The sequence below is a fragment of the Melanerpes formicivorus genome, unplaced genomic scaffold (genome assembly GCF_026170545.1).
Source record: "Melanerpes formicivorus ecotype bairdi unplaced genomic scaffold, bMelFor1.0.p_v2 SCAF_18, whole genome shotgun sequence".
In the NCBI taxonomy this organism is placed as follows: domain Eukaryota; kingdom Metazoa; phylum Chordata; class Aves; order Piciformes; family Picidae; genus Melanerpes; species Melanerpes formicivorus.
This window is the reverse complement of record NW_027142370.1, coordinates 8208541-8230320: the sequence shown is the minus strand read 5'-3', so window position 1 is coordinate 8230320 and position 21780 is coordinate 8208541. Positions and strand designations below refer to the sequence as shown.

The 21780-nt window shown below is 42.0% G+C and overlaps 1 protein-coding gene across 11 annotated transcripts in view; it reads left to right on the top strand.

Moving 5' to 3' along the window:
- The window catches only part of JAKMIP1 (janus kinase and microtubule interacting protein 1), a 122803-nt gene that overhangs the window by 14824 nt on the left and 86199 nt on the right, over positions 1–21780 (top strand). The window contains exon 2 of one of the 11 annotated variants that reach the window (XM_068149503.1): positions 20192–20267. The exons of the other annotated variants lie outside the window; for them this stretch is intronic. The gene's annotated coding sequence lies outside the window, so the exon portion shown is untranslated. The remainder of the gene's footprint in view (positions 1–20191; positions 20268–21780) is intronic. 11 annotated transcript variants of the gene reach the window in all.

Here is a 21780-nt window from a genome sequence, read left to right as displayed (position 1 = left end):
TTTCCATTAAAATCCTGAACTGAGTCATGGGGTTGTACAAGCAGTCTTCCTTAGTAAGGTGTTGAATAATATTTTATTTTATATTGCTACTCTACAAATACTTAATTACTTGAATCATTACTTATAAGGACTGTTTCCAGGGACAGTATTCATCAGCTTATTCTTGTTTCCATTCAAAAGGCTGGGAAAACAAACAAACAAACAAAAAACCCAACCCAAGCAAAACAAAAATCCACAAATGCCCTTTTGCTGAAGTAAGAGTTCATGTAGAATAGAATACAAACACCAAGTTGGAAGAGACCTTCAAGATCATCACATCCAGCCCATCATCCAACACCATCTAATCAACTAAACCATGGCGCCAAGCACCCCATCCAGTCTCCTCCTAAACACCTGCAATGATGTTGACTCCACCACCAGTCAGCACATCCCAATGGCCAATCAATTTCTTCCTAACATCCAGCCTAATCCTCCCCTGGTGCAGCTTGAGACTGTGTCCTCTTGTTCTGGTGCTGGTTGCCAGGGAGAAGAGACCAACACCCACCTGCCTACAACCTCCCTTTAAGGTAGTTGTAGACAGCAATAAGGCCTCCCCTGAGCCTCCTCTTCTCCAGGCTAAACAACCCCAGCTCCCTCAGCCTCTCCTCATAGGGCTTCTGCTCCAAACCCCTCACCAACTTATGTATGCTTTAAACAATTGAATTTATCAGTTTCTCTGTAGGGTCTCACCTTAGTCTGCAGTCAGAGAACCAAAGTAATTTTCCCTGAAGTTGACAGGATAGATAATTGTGTGTATATGTTTATATGGATCTATATCTTTTGCTACTTGTACACAACAGTCAGATTGAAAAGAAATTTGCCAGTGCCTTGATTTGACTTTCTGGTCTGAAAAGGCTTGGCGTTTGCACTGTGAGGTTCATAACCTGGAGAAGAGGAGGCTCAGGGGAGACCTTATTGCTGTCTACAACTGTCTGAGAAGAGGTTGTAGACAGGTGGGGTTTGGTCTCTTCTCCTAGGCAACCAGCACAAGAACAAGAGGGACATAGTCTCAACCTGAGCCAGAAGTTTAGGCTCAAGGTGAGGAGAAAGTTCTTCACAGAAAGAGTGACTGGCCATTGGAATGTGCTGCCCAGGGGAGGTGGTGGAGTTGCCATCATTGGGTGGGTGCTCAAAATAGGATTGGACATGGCACTTGGAGCCATGGGTTTTAGGTTAGGTCATGAGGTGTTAGGTAATGGGTTGGACTTGATGATCTCTGAGGTCTTTTCCAACCTTATTGATTTATGATGATGATTCTATGATGATTCTGACAGCACCAGTATTGATTGAGTTGTTAGGTAAGCAGCATGGCATTTGACAGTGCTGAATTCTTCAGCTTCTGTTTGTTACACTGAGTTGCATTTCTCAGTGGGGGGCATTGCCTTTTTTTCCCTGAACATGTGAGGAACACCTGGAGATTTCAGATTAGATTTAAAGAAGACATTTTCTATGTTGAAGGTGATGAAACATTGGAACAGGCTGTCCAGAGAAGTGGTAGAATGCCCCATCCCTGACAACATTCAAGGTCATGTTGGATGGTTCTTTGAACAACCTGCTCTAGTTGCAGATGTCCCCTGCTGACTGCAGGGGGATTGGGACTAGATGGCTTTTAAAGAGTCCTTCCCAACCCAAGCTTTTCTATGATCCTATGAGTCTGATAAGGTCATGTCGTGTCCACCAAGTGCAGTCCAGTTCAAGCTACAGTGGTAAATTGTAACATTGTTTTTAAACCAACCCTGTGACTATCTGAGAATCTCAGTCCTTCTAATTCATTTCATGCAGTAAATTTGTTGGATTGTATGTTGTGTATTTGTTAGCATTTTAGCCAGAGGGTTTACATTAGCAAGTTAGTGAGGATGTAATAAAAATAATCAATTTCACACTCTTCACTTTGCTAATGAAAAGGAAATAATTTATTGACCTTAAGTCTTAATTTTAAAGATTAGGAGCTGTGGCAGCCATCCTTTGCATAGAGAGAGCAAACTCACTTCTCACTGGAGCATTTCCATTAGAAACACTTCACTGTTTTTTATGGCAAATCTCCTAAAGACAGAAATAAAGTTGTTCTTATGTCATGCATTAGAAATGTAAAAAGTAAGGGCTCAGTTCCCAGAACATAAGTAATGCAATTAAAAGCCAATAGTTAGAGTGCTTCTTGTTAGCTTAGAAATGGCTTGTAAGTTGGTCAGGGGTGCAGTCTTTCATTGTCTTTTCCCCACATCATGTGGGCCAGATTTTTGACAGATTGTTGGGTCAGGGTACTTCCGGGGTTTTCTGCTTGAAGGAAGCTGAAGTATATTTTGGAATGATAATAAGAGAATATGCTCTTCTCATTCTCTTCCTCTTTCTCTTCTCTTCTCTTCTCTTCTTCTCTTCTCTTCTCTTCTCTTCTCTTCTCTTCTCTTCTCTTCTCCTTCTCTTCTCTTCTCTCTTCTCTTCTCTCTCCTTCTTCTCTCTCTCTCCTTCTCTCTCCTCTCCTCTCCTCTCCTCTCCTCTCCTCTCCTCTCCTCTCCTCTCCTCTCCTCTCCTCTCCTCTCCCTCTCCCTCTCTCCTCCTCTCCTCTCCTCTCCTCTCCTCTCCTCTCCTCTCCTCTCCTCTCCTCTCTCTCCTCTCCTCTCCTCTCCTCTCCTCTCCTCTCCTCTCCTCTTCCTCTCCTCTCCTCTCCTCTCCTCTCCTCTCCTCTCCTCTCCTCTCCTCTCCTCTCCTCTCCTCTCCTCTCCTCTCCTCTCCTCTCCTCTCCTCTCCTCCTCTCCTCTTCCTCTCCTCTCCTCTCCTCTCCTCTCCTCCTCCTCCTCTCTCCTCTCCTCTCCTCTCCTCTCCTCTCCTCTCCTCTCCCTCTCCTCTCCTCTCCTCTCCTCTCTCCTCTCCTCCTCCTTCTCCTCTCCTCTCCTCTCCTCTCCTCTCCTCTCCTCTCCTCTCCTCTCCTCTCCTCTCCTCTCCTCTCCTCTCCTCTCCTCTCCCTCTCCTCTCTCCTCTCCTCTCCTCTCCTCTCCTCTCCTCTCCTCTCCTCTCCTCTCCCTCTCCTCTCCTCCTCTCCTCTCCTCTCCTCTCCTCTCCTCTCCTCTCCTCTCCTCTCCTCTCCTCTCTCTCCTCTCCTCTCCTCTCCTCTCCTCTCCTCTCCTCTCTCTCCTCTCCTCTCCTCTCCTCCTCCTCTCTCTCCTCTCCTCTCCTCTCCTCTCCTCTCCTCTCCTCTCCTCTCTCTCCTCCTCTCTCTCCTCTCCTCTCCTCTCCTCTCCTCCTCTCCTCTCCTCTCTCTCCTCTTCTCTTCTCTTCTCTTCTCTTCTCTTCTCTTCTCTTCTCCTCTCTTTAAATAATAACAAGAATTTAATACCTTAGACCAAGTGCATCTTGATACAAGATATTTTCAGCAGAACTTTCCTAAATAGAGTATTCAAGAAAAAGAACTGGAAGAAATGTTTGCTTTCAGACCTGCAGGGGACAAAATAGGTTTGGTTATTACATTCTGTTTCCATTGACTCAAAAGGTTCTTTTAAACCTTAGCTGTAAGGCAAACAAAACGTGAAAAACAGAAAGGTTTTATTTCAAAAGCTTTATTTACAAATATTTTTAATGTAAAAGAGATTTCTTTAATATCCTCTTGTTTTTAATTCCCATCCCCCCTCCCCCCCCCCCCCCTTTATTATTTTGCCAGGCACAGAGCAGCTTTTGTGAAGGATGTGTGAAAAATCACATCATCTTCTAAGTTAAGTAGTGAATTTTAAATAATCTTGGCTTTTTGTTTGCTTATCAGAAAAATAGCTTCTTAGATCACATCTGAAAATACAGCTAATACTTCTTTTACTTCCTCTCAGCTTGCTGGAACAAGGACTACCCTATACAATTAATTCTAGCTTTGTTGTCAAGGCAATAAATGTGATAATGCATCCAGTATGTTCTAGCATGTGTTAAAAGTATTGCAGACAGGCGACATATGCTTTAACAAGATGTGGCTTTGCTAGTTTGAGTCTGTCTCTCCTTGAGCTTTTTATCTGTACAGCTTAGGTGATTTTATAGATGATGGGTTGTTTAATCTGGACAAGACTCTTACACTATTCTAACAGCTGGGGTTTTTATCCCCAGATAAAGATACCACATTTATGTGATGAGCAGGCTTGTTTCCAGCTAGATTCCCTGAGCCTTTCTGGAATTCCAAGTAATAATTGTTAATTCTATCAATAAACTAATTTGTCCAGGTTAAATTTAAAACTGATTACCTTGCAAGTCATACAGTAGCTGATGCTCCCCTTAGTCTTAGGTACATGTTTAATACTTTGATAGATGCTCTAGGAATAACCAGTGTAATAACACAAGTATTTTCACACATTTTTTTTTGTATTTTGGAAGATGTGTATGAAGTCAAATTGCCCTCTACAGTCTGTAAGTAGGCCACACCTTGAGTCTTGTGTCCACTTCTGGGCCCCTCAGTTTAGGAATGATGTTGACTTGCTGGAACGTGTCCAGAGAAGGGCAACAAAGCTGGGGAGGGGTTTGGAGCACAGCCCTGTGAGGAGAGGCTGAGGGAGCTGGGGTTGCTTAGCCTGGAGAAGAGGAGGCTCAGGAGAGACCTTATTGCTGTCTACAACACCTGAAGGGAGGTTGTACCCAGGTGGGGGTTGGTCTCTTCTCCCAGGCAACCAGCACCAGAACAAGATGACACAGTCTCAAGCTGCACCAGGGGAGGTTTAGGCTGGAGGTGAGGAAGTTCTTCATAGAAAGAGTGATTTGCCATTGGAATGTGCTGCCCAGGGAGGTGGTGGAGTCACCATCACTGGAGGTGCTTAGGAAGAGACTGGATGGGGCACTTGGTGCCATGGTTTAGTTTATTAGATGGTGTCCGATGATAGGTTTCACTCTATGGTCTCTGAGGTCTTTTCCAACCTGGTTAATTCCATTCCACTCCATTCCATTCCATTCCATTCCATTCCATTCCATTCCATTCCATTCCATTCCATTCCATTCCATTCCATTCCATTCCATTCCATTCCATCTCTCTTGTTTACAAGGTATTTTGCAGGTGTTACTATAATAATAATTTCTGTCAGAAGTCACTTGTTCTAATTTATAGTTTAAATGATTTACAGTACAAGAGTTGCCAGAAGTGCAATGCATGGCTTAGTAATAGCTGTGCAAAGTCACCAACTTCTTATTTATGCTTCAAAATAAGGAGTGGTTATAAGGCCAGCAGTGACAGGGCAGCTTTATTTCCATCTGGAATTTCCCAGGGACATGAATGTGCAGATGTACTTCATTGAATTGCTGCTGCATGCCCTAGGTGGTTACCAAATACATCATATTTACTGGTCACGGGCAGTAACTTCTATGTTCTTAGAAGTCTTGGCTTGCTCACTGTGCATCACATATGTCCACTGATTGAGTCCAGATTCTTTTCTACATCATTGGCAAGTATACAAATTCTTTCTAGGCAGGACAAGTGAAAATGTTCAGGTAGAATGCAGGTCATTGACGCCTTCTGTTGTGTTTTATACCTCTGGTTCTGAATGGTCTTTTCTGTTGGACAGCTGTTCTCTGATGCTTAGTGCAGACTGTTCATATAGGTGTCTTGCTCATGGTGATAATTCCAAATTCACAGAATCACAGAATCACAGAATCACCAAGGTTGGAAGAGACCTCAAAGATCATCAAGTCCAACCTGTCACCACAGACCCCATGACTAAACCATGGCACCAAGTGGCACATCCAATCCCCTCTTGAACACCTTGACCATTAGAATGTCACTGAATTGGAACACATATTGACAGCAACTTTTTAGCATGAACTACATCTTGATTATCTATTTAGTTAGCTATCCCTCTCTCAACATCATCTGAGTTTCAATAGCAGCTGTGTACACCTGTTTATCTAATATTTTTTGTTGTCATTAAGAAAGCTGCTCAAAAGATCTCAAGGTGTTGCTCCATTTTATTCTCAGAATGTGTAATATTCATAAACATACTGGGTTATTACCTGAATTGAAAGCTGATTTTAGTGGTCACAGAACTAGAAGGAATAAATAAGATAAATGAAATTGCAGCTGTAAGGTGGAAAGAGGGGAGAACAGGCATTAAAAAAAGCTAAAATTAAAGGGGGGGAGGGGGAGAAGGCCTACAGAAAAGAAGAGCACAAAGGAAAGACTGATTTTTATCTTTTTCATAAGGAAGCAGTCACATCCAATGAGCTGAAAGAGTTTCCTTTGTGTGCACATAAGGATGATGGTGAATTAGATCCACTTTAATGAGCATGGCAGTATAGTCTGTGTGTATGACACAGTCATACAGTGATCTGAGCTACCCTAAGCAGATAATTGCATTTTTGTTGAATTAACCAGAACAGGTGATAGCGATGACAGCAGTGTGCTATAACTTCCATACAGATGAACCTGAAGCTAATACTGTGAAGTATTAGCTCAATCATGACCTTTTACTGTGAAATATTAGCTTACTTGTGAAGACTGAGGTGGTTTTGCTACATGATGGAGCCTGCATCTGATGTCTGGCTCAGCATTCTTGCTATAAATGTTTCTTGCTTTAAGAATAAAACTTCAGAAACTTCTTAAGGTTGAATGAGTGAAAATGGAGAGACAATGGTGAAAGTCTTTTACCTTGGCATGGCTCTATTTCCAGGGGATAAATGCAATGAAAAATATTGTATAGATGCTATATATCTTTGATTGAAAATATATTACATTTTCCCAGAAAGAATGCCAAGATAGATACTCACTTTTAATGAACATAGTATCATAGTATCATAGTATCATAGTATCAGTCAGGGTTGGAAGGGACCACAAGGATCATCGAGTTCCAACCCCCCTGCCATGGGCAGGGACACCCCACACTAGATCAGGCTGGCCAGAGCCTCATCCAGCCTGCTCTTAAACACCCCCAGGGACGGGGCCTCAACCACCTCCCTGGACAACCCATTCCAGGGTTTCACCACTCTCAAGGTGAAGAACCTCCTCCTCACATCTAGCCTGAATCTCCCCACTTCCAGCTTCATTCCATTCCCCCTAGTCCTATCACTACCTGAGATCCTGAGAAGTCCCTCCCCAGCCTTCCTGTAGGTCCCCTTCAGATACTGGAAGGCTACAATTAGGTCACCTCGGAGCCTTCTCTTCTGCAGACTGAACAGCCCCAACTCCTTCAGTCTGCCCTCATAGGAGAAGTGCTCCTGCCCTCTGATCATCCTCCTGGCCCTTCTCTGGACACGTTCCAGCACACCTCCTGACCTACTGCCTTATTTTTATAACACCCCCTTGCTTCACAAAGCTTTTCCTGATAGTTGTGAGCAAGACAGAGGTCTACAAAAAACCCAGTTCACAAGAAATTTTACTCAGTATTTGCATATATAAACACTATTACTAGGTAGGTATTTAGTCTTTGAAACTGAAACAATTCCATCTTCCTAAGGAGTACTAAAACTTTGTTCATAAACTCTGTTGGGTATCTCATAGCTTCAGCTGCAAGTTTCAATTCACATCCTCATGCTCTCAAGTGATGGCTTCCATTTTTTCATTGCTAAACCAGACACTGCACACCACCATTTAGCACCTTCAGTGTTCCCAAAGGGCACCCAGTCAGCAGGTGCATCAAGCTACCATACATTGGTAAATTGTCTGCCTTTAGAAATGCAGTTTCTGGATATTCTTTTCCCTCAGAAAAACAACCAAAGGAAGAGTCCTCTTCTGTGGCTGCAGAAGTCTTTTGTTCACATCCAAAGTAATCCTCATACAAAATATTATAGAATGCCAATCCCCTGTTGAAACTAGGTCACTTTGTATAAAATAATTAAAGATTTATTGGCCCTTTGGGAGGATCCTGGATCTCTAGACTAATCTTTGGTGCCCTCAGTAGAGAATAATGAATCAGTCATTTTATGGGCAAGCATTGCAGTCATTAGAATTGTGTGAAGGGCTGTGACAACCTGCTCTTCCAATTGCATTCTAAAGATGCAACAGACACCTGCTTCACTTTTTAAAGAAAAAGATATGGGGAGCTGAACTAAAAAGGAGGGTTTAGAGCTGTGATAAGTATACATGCTCATCTTAGGAAATCTTAGTTAAAGAAATACAGAAGTGATGCTGTGATGCAGTTTCTCTCCTAATTTGGTGCAGGCAGCTGAGCGTCTCCAGGGTCCCTCAGAAAGCAAGGCAGAACCTAGTTCAAGGCTGGGAATGCCCTCCAAAGCCAAGGCACCCCTTGTAAACCAGCATATCTAGTTATGCAAGCATCTTCTAATATGTTGTGATGTCAGGAAGGCAAAAACTGTTCTGTCAATGTGCCACAGCAATGCAGGCTTTCTGCAGGATAATAAATGACAGATTTCTTGTGCTGCTTGACACAGCCACATTAACTCCATTGCTGAAGGAATGAAAATAATGATGTTGTAATTCCTTTTAAATTATTTTAATTCCTTTTTAATTCACAAGCACATCACATAGCAGGACTTCATTTAGGCATAAATTATTAATCACTTCTAACAAATTAGAATGATTTAGAAAGAAATATGTATTAATTATTATATTTAACAATAATAATTCTTCAATTACTTCTTGCACTACTCATTCATCTGCTTGGAACATTGCTGTTTTGATTTGATGCTTTTGCCAAAGGAAAAGTTCTTGGCTGTGGGTCATGAATATAGAAATATTTATCTAATAGTGGAAAATTTTCCTCTCCTTCTCCATCTAAATTCATGCAGGAGAGAGGATGCTGCCAAAGTAGTAAGTTCTCAGGCCTTATGAACAAATACATCATTTAGCACTTCTAAAACATTATTGTAGATCACCATACTCTGACTATTCTTGTGAATGGCCAGAGCATAGATGAATATTCTAATTTATGAGGCAGAAGCAGAAAAATGAGGATGTACTTTGTTCTGTAGTTTCTCTGAGTTTGAAGGACAGTTTGTGCGAATATACCAACTCATGGTACCATTTTGTGGTACTGAAGCATTTTAGGTAAGTCATGTAGCATTTCTGTTTCATAACACAGAAGTCTCATGTGATTTTGGAAGTTAAACTATTTAATTTCATCCCTAAACTATTTCATACAAAGGGAAGTAGTTTTAAACTACAAGAGAGCAGATTTAGACTAGATATAAGGAAGGCACTTTTTACAATGAGGGTGGTGAAGCACTGGAACAAGCTGCTAGGGAAGTGGTAGATGTCCCATCCCTGGAAATGTTCAAAGGCAGATTGGATGGGGCTCTGAGTGACCTGAAGATGTCCCCACTCACTGTAGTGGGGTTGGACTAGACAAGATAATCTTTAAAGGTCCTTTTTACCCAAACTATTCTATGATTCTCTGATGTGCAAGATTACTCCCTCATACATAGTCCTCTAAGTGCCCTAGAGTAGCTAGCAATAAGCAAAATGAATGAAGAAAAACTATTTTGTTCATTTGACTGCATTGTCTCCAGCTGTCCAGTGGCTTTATGTCTGCTAGGTCTTTTCAGACCTCTTCAGTTTTGGAAGAAATAAATTGATTCTGGCAATAAAATTTCAGTCAGGTATTCCATTTAATTTTAGTCTTGATTCTGTTGTAGATGGCTTTGCATAATGCCCTTGGGTCTTGCAGTAGCTGCTCTGTCTGCCTTGCATTGTGTAACAGGAAAGCTTGTCCCAGATAAAGATTCCAGGCATATTTTCTTCTGCTAGGGTTGGATTTGGCTTGTTTTCTTCAAATCACTGTTTTTCAAAAGTAACTTGGCTATTCTTGAAAAGCAGAGCCTGGCTTTGCTATGTAGTGCCCCATACCCAGTCAAAAAGTAGTAATGAAAAATAGTTCAGTGCTCATGTAAGTCACTGGGTGCTTTGAGGTGCAGCAGCTCTTGTTTGTATTTGTGGTTTTATAGTGCTGAGAGTTGTTCACCAAGAATGAAGCATAGGCTGGTCCATAAATTAATGACATGCAATTCACTCTTCTGCAAAAAAACTGAGTGTTCCCTTCTTGTTTCAAAGAGAATTCAAAGCGAAGCACCTCTTCTAAATGTGTGGGTCTGTTCCCTTCACATACAGTGTTCTGGATGTATCCTAATAGTTCTGATAACTTCACAACCTGATCATCTGTGACTATCATCACTGCTTTGCTGACAGGTTTTTTCAGCTCTTAGTCACCTTGTAGAAGGAGCAGCCAGAGCTAGAGTTGATGCTTTCTAGCGATGCAGGATGGTTGCTCTTGCTTTTTAAAGTAGTTCTGTGGATGAAATCAAGTCTAGCTCTGTTTAAATACAGCAAAACTTTATTAGAATAAACCAAACCAGGTTGGAAGAGACCTTCAAGATCATCGTGTCCAACCCATCAACCAATCCAACCCACCCAAACAGCTAACCCATGGCACCAAGCACCCCATCAAGTCTCCTTCTGAACACCTTCAATGACGGCGACTTCACCACCTCCTTGGGCAGCCCATTCCAATGGGCAATCACTCTTTCTGTATAGAACTTCTTCCTAACATCCAACCTGAACCTCCCCTGGTGCAGCCTGAGACTGTGTCCTCTTGTTCTGGTACTGGCTGCCTGGGAGAAGAGACCAACCTCTGCCTGTCTACAACCTCCCTTCAGGTAGTTGTAGAGAGTGATAAGGTCACCCCTGAGTCTCCTCCTCTCCAGGCTGAGCAACCCCAGCTCCCTCAGTCTTTCCTCATAGGGCTTGTGTTCCAAACCCCTCACCAACTTTGTTGCTCTTCTCTGGACTCATTCCAGCAAGTCAACATCCTTCCTAAACTGAGGGGCCCAGAACTGGACACAGTACTCGAGGTGTGGCCTAACCAGTGCAGTATACAGGGGCAGAATGACCTCCCTGCTCCTGCTCTGAATTTCTTATGTGAATTACTAGGGTTTTACAATGACAATTATTTTGCTACTGCCAGGGCAAAAGTCAATAACAAAGTTTTTAATGTCCTCAGTGTAGCCAGGAAAGTAACAAAATTATTCACATTCTGATTTATGTACTGCCCAAAGGCAGCAGCGTAATCTGAATGGAAAATAGGGTCTTCAATAGTCTTTTCCTTTTGTCTGGATTGTGTATATCTGTAAGAAAAACATTAAATTAAAGTATAAAAACATTGTGAATCAGGTGCCTGGTTTTTAAATATAATGTACTGTAGGAATGAAATTACTTGTGGTAATTACCAGTGTGATTTTGTGTGGCAAAAGAACACTTTTTTACTTGCCTCTGAAACTTTTTAGTTAGGAAGCATTCCTTTTTCTTTTCAAAGGCCACATTTGATAACAACAAAAAAATCACTTTACAGAAGCACTCTATTGTAATTCTGCATTTATAGTCTATTATTAGCTAAGTATTTTATTTTTTCACAGTCAAGGTATTTCCCAGGAGTACTCTTTCTGTGCTTCAAGAGCATTAGCATGAATTGTATCCTATTGGAGTAATGATGAAGGCTTTCTGGGAAGGGAAGGATGTGGGTAATAATCCACTCTACATCTCTACCTGCATGCTGCTGTTCAAGGATGAGTTGTTGTGATAGTGTTGGTTGATTTTGCAGTACTAAGACATTGATAGAATTTTACAGTACTGATTGCAGGTGATGTTTGAGAAGGTTAAGAAAGGCTGCATGGAAATGGTGTTCTTAGTGATAAGACCAGTAAGGTACACCTTTCATATTACAGAATCAGAATCACAGAATCAGCCAGGTTGGAAAATACCTTTGAGATCATCAAATCCAGCTTATCACCCAACACTATCTAATCAACTAAACTGTGGCACTACGTGCCTCATCCAGATCTTCCCCTACTCAAATTTGGATCTGATGCCCATGTACTAGGACCAGAGAACCACTCATGGTAGACCAGTGCAGCTCTCCTTCTGAAACAACTTTCTCTTCTCTTTACTGTTCTTTGTAACTCATGCACTTGTGCCTGTAGAACAAAGGGTTTCCATCTCATACTCCTATTGTCTCCAGACTCAGACAGGAGAGACCACAGGGCTCATTGTGGCATGGACTGTTCCTGTTTAGCTGTAGGAGAGTTCAACTCTGCCAACTAAACCTATTGGCTCATCTTCAGCCTAGCAGTGTCCTGGCTTCACACAGCCTGCTCTCAGAAGCAAGCCCTCTCCCCCAGACAGATGGGTGGGAAAACAACCCCAGAAAACCCCTCTTGGTTGAGATAAAGAGTTTGCTGAGATGATAGCTATACAATTACTTTAGAAGAAGCTGTGTGGGTTTTTTGTTTATTGTACTTAATATTGGCCTATCAAAATCATGTTTGGGTTTGTCAATAAATTATCTAATATCCAAGAGTAGTGGAAGATCCTGAAACTAGCCATATTAAGCATCTAGCAATTACTAAAAGTCAGTAATTCATATTTGAATGTTATTTTAATATCCATTCTTTCTCAAGAATACTGGTTTCACACTCTGCCCCTTTTCAACCCCACCCACCCCCTTTTTCCCCTCAAATCCCAGAGCACCTGTGCTCTATTGGAGTCTCCTCCCACCCCAGGTGTGGGCACTTGGCCCTCCCCACCCACTCCCCTATTTAATCCCTGCCAGGAAAGACAGAAGCCCTAAGCTGAGCCCATCTGGGCTGGAGGATCCTCCTCTCATCACTGGTGAGTGCCCCTGGTGCACACTGGGTGATGGTGGTGGTGACAACAAAGGCCGGGGGGCCTGGTGGCCCCCCGGTTAGGTAGGAACAATGTCGATGACTACTCCAATATCATCCATGGGTGCTGGCTGGGTCTCCTTACTGGGGTTGAGCTCTTCTGTGTGGTATCTTGGCTGGTTGAGGGTCTTACCCCCAGCTCTGAGATGGGTGCAGCAATGATGTTGGTGGAGCAGGAGTTGTTTAGGCATATGTTTTGATGTGTATATTTCTATATTAACAGAGAGAAACACCAGATCATAAAGCTGCTCATGCCTTGTGTTGAGCCAAGTATGTTTGCTGCTCTCAGAGCAATGCCTGTTTACTTATAACACACTGTCTGTTGGCTTTGATTTTTCTTAGAAGTTATGCCACTGACAAAGTTGACTAATTGCAGAGGAGTCAGTAGAATATTTCTCAATTATTAATTGTATAATCAACTGATGCTTAAAGAGAAGAAATATTAAGCTGCTCCTTTAAGATTGAATTTGAGACTCATTCTCGCTTTCTATGCGGACCCTCTCACTGAACTACACAGATAACTAAGACCTGGTTCATCCAGACAGACAAAGAATATAAAAATCCAGTGATTAGCCCAAAAATGTTCTTTCTGAACTCCCCAATGTTAACATAATGTTCACTGCATTGTTAAACTTGGTGGATTAACCGGTTTTGGTTTTGTGTTGTTGTTTGTGGGTTTTGTGTTGTGTTTTGTTTTAATACATGGATCAAAAAGAAAAAGTACATTTGTTGGAGTCAGTCTTGTCAACATGGTGGCTTTGTTTAATAACTTCCCATTACAGATATTCAGCAACAACCTGCCTCCCACCAGCTATGAACTGTGAGTTGACTACCTGTCGTATTAGGAAGGCTCATTCTCACCAGCTTCATCCTGGAAAAGGAAAATGTGTGGAAGAGTCCTAGCACCTGTCAGTGCCTTGTGTCTAGATGTACTGCAGAAAAACTAGATTTCAGGAATGTGAAAGGAGAAAAAAAGGCAAACATTTCCCCTCACCTGGATGCTCTTACTCTATTTAGAATAAACCTTTATTTAGAATAAACCAAACCAGGTTGGAAGAGACCTTCAAGATCATCGTGTCCAACCCACCCAAACAGCTAAGTACCCCATCAAGTCTCCTCCTGAACACCTCCAATGATGGTGACTCCACCACCTCCCCAGGCAGCCCATTCCAATGGGCAATCACTCTTTCTGTATAGAACTTCTTCCTACCATCCTACCTGAACCTCCCTTGGCGCAGCCTGAGACTGTGTCCTCTTGTTCTGGTACTGGCTGCCTGGGAGAAGAGACCATCATCTGCCTGTCTACAACCTTCCTTCAGGTGGTTGTAGAGAGTGATAAGGTCACCCCTGAGTCTCCTCTTCTCCAGGCTGAGCAACCCCAGCTCCCTCAGTCTTTCCTCATACGGCTTATGTTCCAAACCTACTCGGTGTTTCCTTACAAACACACCAGGATCTGTGAGCACACCTATTTGTGTGTTTTGTGGCATGTCATGTACAGCAGTTTTCAGAACACATTGAGTTAACAAACCCTTGGAGCTGTTTCTCTGCCCGTGCTGCTTGCATCTTGATTTGCAGCTCATCGAACTGTAAATAACTAGTTCTTGGTTATTCTGGAGTTGTCATTCATGTGGTAATAAAATTTACAAAAGCATATGCAAGGATAGGAAAACAGTGGACTCTCTTCTTCATTTTCCCATCACTTCAGGGGGTAAACTTAATTCCTGCCATAAAATGTAGTTTAATTTCTTTGTAATTGTTGATAATCAGAAAATATTAAAAACAGCCCATGGGAAAAATATGTATTTGTGGTTGGGGTGTTTGGTTTTTGAGACATTCTTAACATTCTGAATTCAGTTGGTATTTTCTGGATTGTCTGTTTCACAGAACCAAGATTTTGATTCTTTCGTAGGTGTGTGAGCCAAAGTGGTGATGTGAATGGCTTCAATCATCTGTTTTCATACAAGCAATTCTAAAGCAGTCAGTTAAAATCTTTCAGGAGATGGAGTGTGGTTTATATTGGAATTTGGTACCCTGGCTGCTTGCTGTCCTTTAAAGAAAGAAGCCCTGCTGTGCAGTGCTGTGATTAAAGCATGCACTGAAAGTGCTCTAAGTATGGTGACTAAGGTGAGCGCAGTGAATATGAGATTGTTGCCCTTTAACAATGCCTTGACACTCCTCTAAGCAATCAAATTATGTTAGCCTGACATTTAAGTGAGCCTTAAATTAGTGGAGAGACATTTGAGAAATATGAAACAAAGTCTGTAAAGGAATAAAATTTTGTTTGGCTATTACTTGGTCCATTGTCCTTCATACGAGTAGGAGGGATAGAGAAAGCACCACTAGCATGACATTGTTCAGATTGTTCTTAATTGCCTTCCTGATGGAGAGGACTTCTCAGATTTGATAGATCTTTCTAGGTTTCTTCTTTTATGTTCTCTGTCCCTGGTTAACCAGTCTTACTGGATTTCACCTCTTCCTCACAGTATTTATCCTCTTACTCTTTTAGCATCTGCTCCCCACTTAACCTAGTGAGGATTTTATTCCTCATTCTCTTGGTAACAAGCTCCCATGCTGAACCAAAAAGAACACACCCAATACCCCTTAGGTGATAGGTACAGAGGCTGATAGTTACCACTCTAATGCCTAACAGCTTTTTGGTTTTAAAATGACTAAGCATAAAACATGGTAAACAGTGACAAGCATGACCTACATAGGAGGCAGTTCCTTTGGGAATATAGTGCTGAGCACATCTGTGAGTTCTCTGCAGTGGTTGCTGGAAATTTTGCTTGGCAAATGCCCTGTAGTAGGCATACACATTACCACTGGCTTTTTCTCAGAAGTTATTCTAGCTGACAGTCAAGAGCAGAGAGGAAAGGGGCTTCTTCATACTACCAAATGCTCAAGAATAAATAACAAACAAAAAACCCCTAACACCACCCCCCCCCCACCAAAAAAAACCCCAACCAAACCCAAGCATACTTCTTTCAGAAAAGCTCATGACATTTTGTCACAGTAGGTTGTTTTCTACTCCAGAGTTTTATATCCGTGATATTAGTTCAATTTATAATTTGTCACTGTGACTTCTATTTCTCAGACACACAAATTACATGCAAGAAAGCTGTGTCTTCCCATTCCTGCCTCCAGTCTTTGGTTTCAAAGACTATGATCAGCTGCTTTAGTACCAAATTCCCTAGGATTTCCAGCAGAGCAAAGTATGTATTTATACATGAGTAAAAGCAGCATAGGCACAGTCATTTGTGAATGGCACTTAACATGGTGACAGGCAGAACATGTCAGCACCAAACACTTGTACCCAACATACATTGCTTGCTCTCTCTTTACACAGTCAGTTGTTGAGTGAATCAAGAAACATGCTGGATATTCCTGAACACCACTGAGTTGGCTCAAAACCTAGCTATTGTGTTTCAACACACTTTCTGTACAGTCTTTTCTGCCTGATAAACAGATCCAGGGGAAGTTTCCCAGCCATGCACTGGCTTCAAAAGCATTTCTATGCAATTCTTATTCCTTGGCTTGATGCCCCTTGCTCTGCTTGGTATTGCACCAGCAAAGCATTCAGCTTGCCCAAGCTCAATTGGTTCACCCCTTGAATGGGGTAAGAATGAAGGGAGATGATGTGCCACCACTCTTTATTGGCAGAATTTTGCTTCCAGATCAGTTTCTAGCTGCTCAGCATAATTTTCTGTGCCCTGGACTGACCCAGCAATAGAAGCTACTTTGTCTTGCTCTTATACAGCTTATTCAAAGACAGTCTAGAGCAATGAAGGTTTACTAGACTATTTTTCCTCTTTACTCCCACACATAACATTCAGTGCTGCATTATCTGAGTGACTGAGTTTGCTGATGTAAGATCACCAACTAGGCTGGCCCTCAAAGGAAATAGAAGCTTACTCATAGACTAACTCTCTTCCTCACTATTAGAATTTTTGCAGTTTTAAAGCCTGACAAGGATTTTTCACACGTTTGCCCCTGCTAAGTTGTGTCCCAGGCTGCATCTAAGGAAATGTAGCTGGCAGGTTGAGAGATGTGACTCTATCCCTCTACCTTGCTCTGGTGACACTTCATCTGGAGTACTGTGTCCAGGTCTGGAGCCCCCAACACAAGAGAGGTGTGGAGCTGCTGGAGAAGGTCCAGAAGAGGGCCACACAGGTGATCAGAGGGCTGAAGCACCTCTCTTACGAAGACAGGCTTAAAGAATGGAGACTGTTTAGCCTGGAGAGAAGGTGGCTCAGGGGAGACCTTATGACTATATTTCAGTATCTGAAGGGGACCTACAGGAAGGCTGGGGAAAGATTCTTTAGAAGAGCTTGCAGTGATAGGATGAAGGATGTAAACTGGAGCAAGGTAGATTTAGCTTGGATATCAGGAGGAAGTTCTTTACAATGAAAGTGGTAAAACACAAGAACAAGTTGCCCAGGGATGTGGCTGAGGCCCTGTCTCTGAAGACATTCCAGATCAGACTTGATGTGGTCCTGGGCAACCTGATCTAGTTGGAGGTGTCCCTGTGGACTGTGGGGGGAGTTGGACAAGATGACCTTTGAGGGTCCCTTCCAACCCAATGCAATCTGTGAATAATACAATTACACATACTTGTATGTCCAAAGTGATGGAAAGACAAATGTTTCAGCTTCTGGAATGAACTCCTGTTTCTCAACTGGTGCTTCTTATTAAACATAAGTTTAATGCAAGACTTCTTAGGCTATTCAGGCCTTTTAGCTTCTCTCACATATGGTTCTTTTATTTGCTACTTTGCCTCAGCAGCTTTTGCAGTATATAAACATGCATGGTGTTCATTTAGCATTTATATGGGTATGAGCAAATACATCTGAGTTACCCTGTACAGAAACAACTGGACTCCTAAGTCTGAACAACCTGGAGTCTGTTTCTTATACCTTAACCCTGAAAACTCCTTATGCAAAAGCTAGAATTTATGATTTTAGCTTAATTGACTCTGGTATGATTAATAAAAAGTAAGACATTTTCACATCAGCTTTTAGCATGAATTTGGAAACTGCCACCTGACTACTGCTCCAAATAACAGTGGTTGCTTTAAATTCCCTTGCATACTGATAAGAAATCTGCAGTCACAACAGAGAGACTTCATGATATGCATTTCGATTTTCAGCGGTTTTTGACAAGCTAGACACAAAACCTTTCTTGCCTTCCCTTTAAAAATCAGATGCCTACAGGTACTAGCAGTCTTAAAATACATTGTTCAAAAAGAGAAAATCTGAAGTTAGTACATTTAAAGTTCCACCCAAAATGAGATCCAAGTGCAATGCCAAGGATCTTTGCCAGCTGGAAGCTGATATGGTGTGAACAACTGGAAGTGTATAAGCTTCTGCTTTACAATGCTGCAAAGATCGTGGAGGATCACAGAATTTCCTTTACATTTCCCACTCATTTGAGTTTTTGTCTCTTTTTCCAAACTCTTGTAACTCAATATTTAGGAGCGTTGGTTAAAAAAATAAATACACCAGTGGCTGTCTGAAACAGGTCAAAGATTTGGAAGGCTTAAAATATTTTGTCTGAACAGGATAAGATTATTTGTCATGAAGGGATGGATAACTTGTCAAAAACCCATTACAGAGGCAGTGCCAAATAATGCTGCTGTCACTTTCTAATTCCATAGGATGTATATTCTTAAGCACAGACATGTATGCATGCCAAAAGCCATACCTGGTCTAATCAGAACTATCAATAGGTTGGGAGAAACTTGATTTTTAAATTTAGCCTGAGCTTTCATTATTATAATGTTTAATTTTGAGTAAGTGTTGCACTATCAACTAGCATATACTCTGAAATCAAGGAAGCTTCATCTACAAACTGTTATCCATCCACTACCCCAGTTCTTTCCTCTCTGTCCCTCAACACATAGATCTCTGTATTCCTTTTTATAACCTACACACAGTGCCGAGTATAAAGCTAATAAAACTTGAAACAAAACAAATAGTTTACATCAAATCTGCAGTTTCACAGCACTTGACATCCATGAATTACTATACAGGTCAGTGCTCGTACTTTTCCTTTGCAGGCAGCATGAGCTGAGAGATGAGGTATACTCAAGGTCACCCAGTGAGTCAGCAAGAAACTGTGAACAGGGCTCGGGGCAGCTGAGTTGTGAGTGCTTGGATTGCATGTCAGCAGCTCACCCTGCCTCAGAATAAATCCTGCACTTTCTATACCTAAGAGCATCCATTAGCTCTGCTAGGACACAAATTGAGCAATCTCATTGATGTCAGGTATATTATTAGTAAGTGCTTCAGTTCTGACAGCAAAGTTACAAATCCCCACATTTTTCACAGAGCAACTCTAGAGCTCATGGACCCTCTGTGCTCAGTAAAGAATTCATCATAATCATAGGACTGGCACATGTACATACACCTGCAACTTCTGTGCTTCTCACTGCTCTCCTCCAGATTTCAACCAAGATTTAACAGTTAATAAAGATCAGAATCCAGCTAGCATATTATTCCACCTACTCATAAAAGGGCTATTTTGCTCAGAGACAGCACATTAAAATTATTTGCAGGAGGAGGTGACAGAATTGTCATTCTCCCAGAAACCTCAGCAGGTCCAATTGAAGAGAAAGAAATGCAATTGAAACAGGAACTGCTTGATACCTTTCAGTAAGGGACTTCACAACAGTTTTAAATGAACAAAAAGCTTCTTCCAATTAAAATCACTGTAATGGGGGGTAGGAGAAAAAAATCCAAATCCAAACATTCTTCTGGTGCTTGCCTTTATGGAACCCTTCTCCAAACACTGTGTCAAGAGGACCCCGAGGGAATGCTGTAGACATGCAGTAATGTGTAAGCATGCTGCTGTTAAATTCTAGGTCTCTGTTAATTTCAGTCCAATTATTTACCAAACTGAATTCTTCAGATGTCTCTACCCTGAGGATTTCATGCCTGACAGTGGCATGCTTCACAACAGATCAAAGAGAATTTTACCACTATAACTGAAAATACATTTACCAGTCAAAAGGTATTTAGGTGTCCAGAGATGCAAAGAGCTAGTGATATTTCTTGAAATAGGTGACCCATATATGTTGTGCAACCACAGATTGATCAGTCCCTGAGACTGAACAAGCCCTGCAGAGAAAGAGCAAAGGCTTTGACATTTTTTTTTCCTTCTTTAATTCAACAGCAGCACCAAAGTTATGCCTCTTAAGAATATCTAAGGCTATTGGATAGCAAAACTACAAACTCAATACATGTTGTTTGATTCCCCCCTCCACCCCTCCCCATGCTAGGTTATATATACCCTCTGCATCATCTGCTCTCCAGTCTGCATGATCTAGAGGGAATGAATTCCCCCTTTCCCGTTGGAGACAAAAACCTTATCACTTCTTTCCATCCTCCTCATCATATTAGTATCTTTTGTATGCCATGAGGACTAAATACCTTTTCTTCTGGAGATGTTCTGGGTGATAGCTATCTAATTAAAGCCAGAACAAGTCCTCTTAGCTCAGCATAAGCTGGCCTTTTGAAGATTGCTTCTTGTGTTTCAGATCTGATTAAAAGACTGCCAGCACAAGGCCTTGTCTAACTCCTTCACTGACATCAACTGGATTTAACAAAAGCTAGGTGAGTGTTCCTGCCTGCCTTGGCAGTATAAAGAATCACTGTCCTCTCTTGGGGTGTAAATACCTACAAACAGGGATTGTGGAAAATATGTTGGAACAATTTTGGTCAGAATTTTGGACAGAGGGGCAAGCATTCACTAAGTTATATTTTAACAGAGTTTTGCCTTCACTTTTAGATCATGAAGTTCAGTTTCTACCCTTTCTAGAAGGATCTGGAAAGACCAGCTGTAAAAATCTGAGTGCCCTAAAAATCTGGCTAAGATACATGAAAGAAACTAATCTTGTTCACAAAGTAAAAAAAATTAAAAGTAGAAAAATGCCTCCTGAAGCCTGGGTGTCTGAAATACTTTTCCCTTCCTCTCCTCACACGTTTTTATCCTACATATATATATATTTGCATACACACAGTAACACATGCTATACACTAAAGCAGGGTGCTCACATTAAATGCTCTTCAGAAACAGCTCCAAATTTGGCAGAAAAGTCAGTTTCTGGGATGCCTAAAGTCCTGGTCATCAGGTGGTGATCACACCAAAGAATTACATTGATGTTCATAAAGGTCTGGAGGAACTTAAGCTGGAATGTTCAGTATTCCAGTAAAACAGCCACACTCCATAGCGGTGCCACAGGGAGAGCCAGCCTGAGGGGCACAGTGCATAGGGGATGTTGTAACACTCTGAAGTTTCAGATATCTATGAATAGAATAGAATAGAATAGGATAGGATAGGATAGAATAGAATAGAATAGGAATAGAATAGACCAGGTTGGAAGAGACCTTCAAGATCGTCGCATCCAACCTATCATCCAACACTACCTAATCAACTAAACCATGCAACCAAGCACCCTGTCAAGTCTCCTCCTAAACACCTCCAGTGATGGTGACTCCACCACCTCCCTGGGCAGCACATTCCAATGGGCAATCACTCTCTCTGTGAAGAATTTCTTCCTAACATCCAGTCGGAACCTCCCCTGGCACAGCTTGAGACTGTGTCCTCTTGTTCTGGTGCTGGTTGCCTGGGAGAAGAGACCAGCCCCCACCTAGGTACAACCTCCCTTCAGGTAGTTGTAGAGAGCAGCAAGGTCTCCCCTGAGCCTCCTCAGGCACCCCCAGGTGCCTCAGCCTCTCCTTATAGGGCTTATGTTCCAAACCCCTCACCAATTTTGTTGCTCTTCTCTGCACACATTCCAGCAAGTCAACACCTTTCCTAAACTGAGGGGTCCAGAACTGGACACAGGACTCAAGGTGTGGCCTAACCAGTGCAGTGTACAGGGGCATACAACACCTTTCAGGAGCACAAGTGTAGGGACCAGGCAGAGAGACAATCACAAACCTGTTTCTAACATTTCCACAAAGGACTTCCTCACAGCTCTCATCATCAACACATATGCTGAGTTTAAAATTCATGTTGGCCTGCCAGCAGGAACATAGCTCAGCATATTTGACTTTGCCTGCTCACAAAGTTCAAGCTCAGCATCCCTATCAGCAGCACAGTGCTGTTGTCTCATTCCCACAC